The sequence below is a fragment of the Colius striatus genome, chromosome 7 (assembly GCF_028858725.1).
Source record: "Colius striatus isolate bColStr4 chromosome 7, bColStr4.1.hap1, whole genome shotgun sequence".
NCBI classification, from domain to species: Eukaryota; Metazoa; Chordata; class Aves; order Coliiformes; family Coliidae; genus Colius; species Colius striatus.
In genome coordinates, this window is record NC_084765.1 from 43,462,804 (window position 1) to 43,471,262 (window position 8,459).

Sequence of the window (8,459 nt, forward strand, 5' to 3'; positions counted from 1 at the left end):
ACTTAGCTTTCAGCTCAGGCTCCCTGGAGCTGTGAACATGCTATTAATTTAATATCATATTCTTGTGATATTGTAATAGTAACAAGTATTTGTCACTACTTCCTTTTATTAAAGGGAAATGCTGTGCCATTTGACTAGTGAATATACCATAGGATGGCAAGAGTAGAGCCTTTTTCTTTTGGGTTTCTTTTTGTTAATTATGCAGAAATGTGATGGCTTAAACCAACACAGGTGCTGTGTTGGTTTGAGATGGTTTGGAGACTGATGTAAATCTTTAAAGACTCTTTTGTTCAGATGTTTAGCTTTGCCTCTGTTGGTTTTGGAGTTTCTTTTCCGTCCTCGTCCAGCCGTTCCGTCGGGGCCCAACGTGGATGGGTGCAGTAGGTCAGCCTCTGAAGGGAGGAGGCTGAAGGCTGGAGGACTTGGTCTTCCCTGAATTCTCCAAAACTGGGCTCAGTCCCCCTGGCAAAGGCACATTGTGGCTCTGTGCTGTGCAGCACCTCTCTGACAGCTGGAGAGGCAGCACCCAGTAGCCCCTCTTAGAGTCACAGACTCATTATGGTTGGAGAAGACCTCAAAGATCATCGAGTCCCTGCTCATGGAAGCCTGAGACAGGTTGGAGACAAAGCTGTGCCAACCAAAAACTGGAGGAAGCATCACCTGGAGCATGTCTGGCCTTTAGTCTGTGAAACAAGGATGGAAAAAGAAGCAGCAGCAGCGCCTGTGTTTGGTTTCAAAGTGAGGCACAGCTGCAAGGCTGCCCAAACTGCTCCCAGGGCCTGAGGGAAGCTGGTGGGGTTTTATTCTGTGCTTGGGGCACAGCAGGGACGTGTTGTACTGGAGTAGAAACGTTGTACTTGAGCAGACACATTGTACTGGAGCAGACGTGTTGTACTCAAGCAGACACATTGTACTTGGGTGGATGTGGAACTGTAGGTCCCCGAGAACTGCCAGTGTTTTGGATGCAGTTTCACCAGTGTCAGACCTGCTCTTGGCAGTTCCTCTGTGGGCTCATCCCTGCTTTTGTGGAATCAGAGGCCTCTTCACAGGATTCACCCTCAGGCTTGGGCCTGGCTGTTGCTTGAAGAGGAGCACTGTAGCTCTGGGAGCGTGTCCCCGTGCTGCTGGCAGCAGCATCCCAGGAGGGACGAGCCCTCCTGAGTCTTGAGGCAAAGCTCTGCTGCATCCACAGGACAAACCCACCACCCAGGGCCAGAAATGGGGCAGGAGGTGTGGGCGTGGGGCTGTGCCATAGCAAAGGGGTCGGGCATGATGTGAGGGCCGAACCAGCCAGACTGTCCCAGGGCTGTTATTAGCTGCTCCCATCCTCTCACTTGCCACAGAGCAGCTCCCTTCACCCCAGGAATTCATTGAGACACCTCAAACAACAACTTGCCACATTTCTTATTTCTTTTTGCTGTTGTGTCCCCCTTTTCCTTGATGGGATGAAATCAGAGTTTTATCCAGAGACAGAACTGCCAGGTGAGTGGCAGGTGTCAGATCTGGCCCAGGCCACTGGCAACTCCCAACCTTTCGGGCAGGAATCTCACCCTCTGCTATTTTCCCACTAAGTAAAACTCCACTCATTGAGCTTGCTGCCTTTTCTGGGCAGAAGCAAACCCTCTTGCTTTTCTGGCTGTGCTGAGATGACATTACAGCAAGGAATAAAGCATCCAAAAGCCAATTTAGTACAAATTGTTGTGGTTTTTGGTAACCCATAGTGGGCACAACCTAATTCTTGGAGCTCCCAAGCTTACCAGAGATGGCTGCTACCTCAGGGATAGTATCCACATTGTCTTTAGTTGAACAGGGAACAGTTTTGTGCTGTGACAGGGTATTTTTCACGCTCTTAGGTTCAGGTATTTATTTGTGGACCACATCTTTCTTCTTCCTTGTTTTGTAAAGATGCTGATACATATCAAAGTGCTGGACCAGTTGGGGAACTTTAAAGCTTCTGCCTAAAATGACACCAAGGGGACTGTACATTTCAAGCTGGCAATAAAAAAGGAGAGAAGCTACCAAATGTTGTTGCTTCTGGATGGTGAAAGGAAGGGTTTTGCTGCCCGTGAAGGTGTTCCCCTGCCATAACCATCCCATGGCATTTCAGTGCAGTGCCTGAGCCCTCTCTGAGCTTCCTAACAGCCCTTGAGGTTGAGAAGATGGGTGAAAAAAGGGGGAATTAAAAGCTTTTTGCAAACAAACAGCAGTGGTGTGGGGAGAGCTGCTCAGTTACTTCATCCATGCAAACAGGAGTTGGAAATCCATCCCTCCCCGTGCCCTGTCAGCCAAGGCAGGTTGAAGTTCCCATCTAGCCATGTGAAGCCTGCTTATTTCTTTCGTCCTCCCAACTAAAAGGGGAAGGAGAGGGAAGGTACAGGGAAGGCCTGGAGCTGCAGGCAGGCAGATGGTACAGCAGGGGAAGGGCTCCAGGAGCAGGGGCTGTGAGGGGAAGGGCTGGGGCAGAGCACAGCAAGTCAGGGAACAGCCCGACTTCACCGGGCTTTGCCTCAGGGTCTCATAAAGCAAAGAGGCATTTTTGTTTAACTTTGCTCCTATTTCCATCATTTAAACTTGCAGTGTCTTTACAACTCAAGCACTAAGGCAGAGGATGCTCAGCCTCTGGCCCAGTCCTCTTCAGGAACCAGCCCCGTTCAGAGGGAACAGAACAAACCCAAATTGCAAAGCACTTTCCTCCTGTTTATCTCCTACCTTCCTTACTTCGAGCTGTCTCACTGTTTGAAGTCCCTCTGATCTGCCATTGTTAGCTCTGTATAAAACAACAAAAAAACCCCAATAAAAGCCACAATAACCCCCCCTTTTCTTTTTGTTGTTTCCTTTGTAGTTTGCTCTGTTTAGATTTTAGCCTGTGGCTACTTGTACAAGAGACACAAATAAAGCTAGAATAAAGGAGCCTCTGTGGTGCTTTGCTTCGTGTGGGGGGAAGCTCAGGGCACTGCCACTTCGTGCAGGGGGGAGGCTGGATTTGGCTCCTCTCAAAGAGCAGCTCCCAAGATGCAGTTTTTAAGGGCCGAGAGGTTTGGGGTTTATTCTCTTTTGCTGCTTTGCTCATTAATCTCAGGCCAAGGCGTGAGAGAATGGAGTCAGGGGGGCTGCTGGTGGCTCTGGCAACTGGGGAGGTGAGGAGCTCCAGGGTCACTGTGTGACACCTCATGCTTGGAAGGTGCCAATTAATTTCCAATTAATCTTGGCTCTTGCTCAGCTCTCGCTGCCATCTGCTTTCCCCACTGCCTCAGGCACTAACGGGGCATCGCTTCAGCTGGTGGATCTCTGCAGAAAGCCCAGATTAAAGCCCTGTTCCAGCCTTTTCCAGCTGCAAACTGCTCTGTGATGGCTGAGGTGGGGAGGAGGGGCTTCCCCAGGAGAAGGCAGCATCAAACCACAGGCACAAACTTCCAGATCTGGGGCAGAGGGGTTGAATCCAACCTTGGCACCATCCAGTGGGCTGTTGGCATCAGCAGGCCGTGAGGTGAGTGCCAGGGGTGCCACTGCAATGGGCTTTTAATGAGAAGCAGCAGGTAGCCAGTGATAAAATCCAACCCCCCAGTGCTGCAGCAAACCACCCATCCCAGGGGATGCTGGAAGCTGATGCAGTTGATGTTTTCAGCATCTTAATAGCAAGAGAAATGGTTTCAACACTCACCTCCCCACCCCCAATATCTCACCTAAGCACCAGGAGGGGTCTGATGCTGGGTGGGGGAGGCAGAGGCAATTAGCTGCTACTGAAAGTAATTAATTGCCTTGCAAGTGAGGACCTGGTGTGGCTCTCCTCCTGAGGAGCCAGCATCTCCCTAGTGTTAAAGCCCAGCCCCAGGACAGGTTGCTTTGGGATAAACATCATTTATTGAGGAGTGGGGCAGAGGAACAGCCCTGTTCTCTCCTGCTGCTGCTCTCCATGCCAAAGGACCATCAAAGCCAAGGGCTGCAGGAGACTGAGCCCAGCAGCGCTTTCTGAAGAGGGTTTCAGTAAGCAGGTGAGTGAAGAGTCACTTCAAACAGCTCCCCAAAGCTCTGGAAATGGCTAAATTGCAGCATGAATTGTCTAAATATATCCTTCATAACAAATACAAGCATAAAACCTGGGTTTATTTCCCAGTGGCAAAGCAAGAGGTGAAAAACAATCTCAGAGGTAACCCACTCCAGGGAATTTTGTGGAATACAGTGCTTCAGACAGCAGCTGAGTTGTCAGGGTATTGTATGGAGCTCGTGGCTTTCATTAAAAAGGGACTTTCCTTGCCTTCATGGCAATAAAAAAGGGCTTGATAATATCAATCCAAAGGCTTAGAAGTTAAAGAAATAAAAAGGATCCAAGAAATGTTGCAATCACTTTGATTTTTTGGCTGGTGGAAATACTAATAGTCTTTAAAAGTCCCTAATTTCAACTCCTCTTTAACAGAGGAAGCCTGCTTTTGGCTGCACACGTTCCAATGTTTGCCTGGAATCATCTCAGATCAAATCTCCAGCTCCAGAAATGCCAAACAACAGCAGAAGAGGTGGGTATTCTCAGTTTCCTGCCTCAGATATTGCTGGAGATGTCAGTGCTAATGTCCTGATTATAGCTCAGGGGAGAATTGATGACAAGAGGAGCATTTATAGCATCCCATAAAGCTGGAACTATCCAAAAGGTCACTGGAGCTCTGCTGGCACTGGGGCATCACTGCTTCATTTGCTGATGTTCTGAGGAAGCTGCTCTTCCTGCTGGCACTGCTGCTCCAAAACCCTGACACTGACTGTCTCTGCCTCAAAATCATCTTTAAAAATCAAGAACATCTTCATCAGAGGGTGCAGATAGCTCTGAAAGGGCCCTGAAAGTGGGGTTCCCCAAAAGCCTGACCCACCACAGAGCTCGTCCAGGGGAGGTTTCATCCTCTGATGGATGCCTCCAGCTCCATCAGAGCCCACCAGCACTCACTGCCTTGGCTAAATGAGAAGCCTCCTCATTTCATACGTATCTATCAAATCTTCCTCTTGCCCAGAAAGCCATTTCCTTTCTGCTAAAATAGCTGAATTAGCCTTGCTGGGCACGGTAAAGGAGCTTGTCTTGTTTATTGAGCAATAAATATAAAGGCACAGGAACTAAATTCATCAGTCCCTAAACAGAGCCAGGGGGAACAGCCTTTCCCAGCAGCCAATCTAAGAGTGCATGAATATTTCAGAGTCCCCTTTCCCTTGGGTGCTCACCTTCCCTCTGGAGCCTGGATAGTATTTTCTGCTTTTCAGCTTTTTGGATGTATTGGAGGAAATGTCATTATTTGGACCTGGGTGGATTACAGTTGACTTGCCTAAGCCAATTTATATTGGCAAGCTGCTGGGTTTAAAAGCCCCTATAAATCATTCCTATGAATTTTAATCATAGAAAAGTGTGTTTTCAAACATGTTCCTTTAATATGTGTTCCTGTTACAGGCAGGGACAGCCTCTTGAGTCCTGAACTCCCTTTTACCATCACCTTCAGCAGGGAGACAGTGATGCCTCACCCTGGGGGATGGGAATCCCCTCTCCTGCCCCAAACAGCCCATGGAGGGGGTTGTGGTTTGAACAACAAGCACACCCCTGATGCCATGGCCCTGCTGTAGTGGATGCTGTCAGCCCACCCTCCCCAAAAAGGCTGAATTAAATCAATGGGATGAGGGCAATGGGATGAGGCTTAATAAGTACAAGGGCTGGGGCAAAGGGACTGGAAAGCTGCTGGGGGGGAAGGGCCTGAGGGAGTTGGTTCCAGCAGCTGAGCGGGAGCCAGCGACCTGCCCAGGTGGGCAAGAAGCAAAGGGCACCCTGGCTTGTGTCATGAACAGTGTGACCAGCAGGACCAGGGCAGGAATTGTCCCCCTGGGCCCTGGGGAGGCTGCAGCTCCAGGGCTGTGCTCAGTGCTGGGCCCCTCACTCACTGCCACAGGGACACTGAGGGGCTGCAGCGTGGCCAGAGCCGGGCACAGAGCTGGGGAAGGGGCTGGAGCACAAGGGTGCTGGGGAGGGGCTGAGGGAATGGGGGTGTTGAGCCTGGAGAAGAGGAGGCTGAGGGCAGACAGCAGCACTCTCTGACACTCCCTGACAGGAGGCTGCAGGGAGCTGGGGGTCGGGCTCTGCTCCCCAGTCAGCAATGACAGGACAAGAGGAATTGGGTTCAGGTTGGCCCAGGGGAGGTTGAGGCTGGAGCTGAGGCAGAGCTGTTTCCCTGAGAGGGGTGTCAGCCCCTGTGCCAGGCTGCCCGGGGAGCTGGGGCAGTGCCCAGCCCTGGAGGGATCCCAAAGCCGTGGAGCTGAGGTGCTGATGGCCAGGGGTCAGTGCTGGGCTGGGCAGGGTGAGGGCAGGGCTGGGACTGCAGCAGCTTCAAGGGCTTTGACAACCAAACTGATTCTGTGATTCTAGGGGCTTGCCTGGAGAGTTGGAAGCACGGAGGGAAAAGGAGTGCTGAGATTTGGGAGAGCTCAGGAAGACCTTTTTCAAAGAACCAGGTCATGGAGCATCTCCTGTGGTTGCTCTGGAGGAGCTGATGCTGGAGGAGTTGATTGATAATTGGGTTTGGAGCCCCAAAGGTGACACTGCTGATGTCCCCACTTTGCTTGTCCACAGTGCTTGGATTTAGTTGCACAAGACCAAAATGTAACATGCGCATCTGCAAGACAGAGGAGCATTTAGGGAAGGACTAAGTGCAAGCAGGCGGAAGAAATAGTGAGACAGAGTTTGCTTTGTGCCTTCTGAAGGCAGGCGAGGGCTCCCCAGGAGGGGATGCAGTGGATGGGGGCAGAGAGGTGCAGGAACCTCCCTGGGCCCTGCTGCTGCTCACTTGGCTGCAGCCAATGTTGCCAACCCTCAGAGCAGCCCCTGGCCTCACCTTCTCAGGAGAAAAATGAAGGCAGTGTGTGCAGGGAGCACGGGAGCTTTGGCAAGGCCTTTGCCATGATGATTCACCCTGAAATGTTGTCACGTTGGTTTTCTTCCCCTTTCTGTAGCTTAACCTGTGACAAACAGACCTTGTCAGTGCTTCATTTCCCCAGGATAAATTACACTTTCATAAATGCTCTTTTGCCTTTTGTCTGCTCAATTTGCAAGTGAAATGATGCCAATTGCTTTGTTCACTGGGTTTTTTTCCAGCAGGAACAATATCAGCCTCCAGATTTGTTTTGTTTTAACCCTCCAGTTACTTTCCTGTGCCACATAACAGGAATTCATGGAGAAGTACATGCCATCTCCTATGTTCTTGCATGATGGATTAAGCAGGAGCAGACACGAGGCCACACGTGTCTATAAAACCCCTGGTAGGTGGCTCTAGAGAGGAGATGTCACACCCAGAGTGACCCACTTCCCCTCAGACATACTGACAGTTGCAGCACTCTGGTTTGGAGAGTGCCCTGAGTGACTATTGACATGTGGCATTTATGATTTGGGTTTGGGAAACCAGCTCCTCAACAGATTCCCCCTGAGCCCCACGGACCAGCACAACCCCGATGGGTTCCCCGGCATATGGGGTCCCTCAGCCCTGTCCCAAATACAGCAGTTCATGGGTTTTCTATCACAAAATGATGAGGAAAAGGGGGAAAAAAAATGCACTTTCCCAGCTGTTTACACATTTAAAATGCAGAGGTCTTCTTGCTGGGACACTGGGCTCTGCCCAGGAACAGTTGGGCCACTGAGGACACCCTGGATGTGGGGCCACATGGGCTGGGATGTGCCACCACTAAACCTGGTAAATCCTTTCATCAAGGGAAGGAAAAGAGGAAAAATGTCCCTGCATGGGTGATGTTGAATATTGCAAGATCTGGTTAACAGCTTCTATCTTCTCCCAGGACTTTTCTGACCTGCACGGCCTGGGAAGCCCCTGAAGGAAATGACCTCTCTGGGGAATAGGGTGAATGTTCCTCACTGAACCCTTTTGCTATAAGACAAAAAGTGAATGGAAATGGTTATCTCGGGCATGGAAATTTTGTGCTTGAGGTGCTTGTGCTCACCAGTACATGGAGGGGATGGCTTTATGAAGAGCCTGGAGCTCTTCATCCTTGAACCGGGCCACCTCCTCATCCCTAGAGCTGGCAACTCCTGATCTCTGCTGCTGAGAAGGCTTTTAACCTGAAGCACTGAACTCCAAATGTGCCCTGCTCAGAGCACTGCAGGTTACAGGGGCAGGCAGAGGCAAGACTCACAATTCCAACACAGAAATCAAGCCACATTTCTCTTCCCTCCTGGCATTCACATAACTCCTCTACTTCCCACCCTGGTTCTCTCACCCCCTGGATGAGACCCTCAGGGAAGGTTTTTGCTTTTCCCTCAAGACAGCCCCAGACCCTCAGGGGAGTTTGGGTTACTTCCAGCTCTGAACAAGGGCAAATTTCCAACCCCACAGCCCATCACAAGGCAGAAGTGTCAGCTTTTGGCCAAGCCCACGAGGCAATGCTGAAATCCCAGAGAGATGAAACACCCAGACAAAGTGCAAACTGAAGGGCCA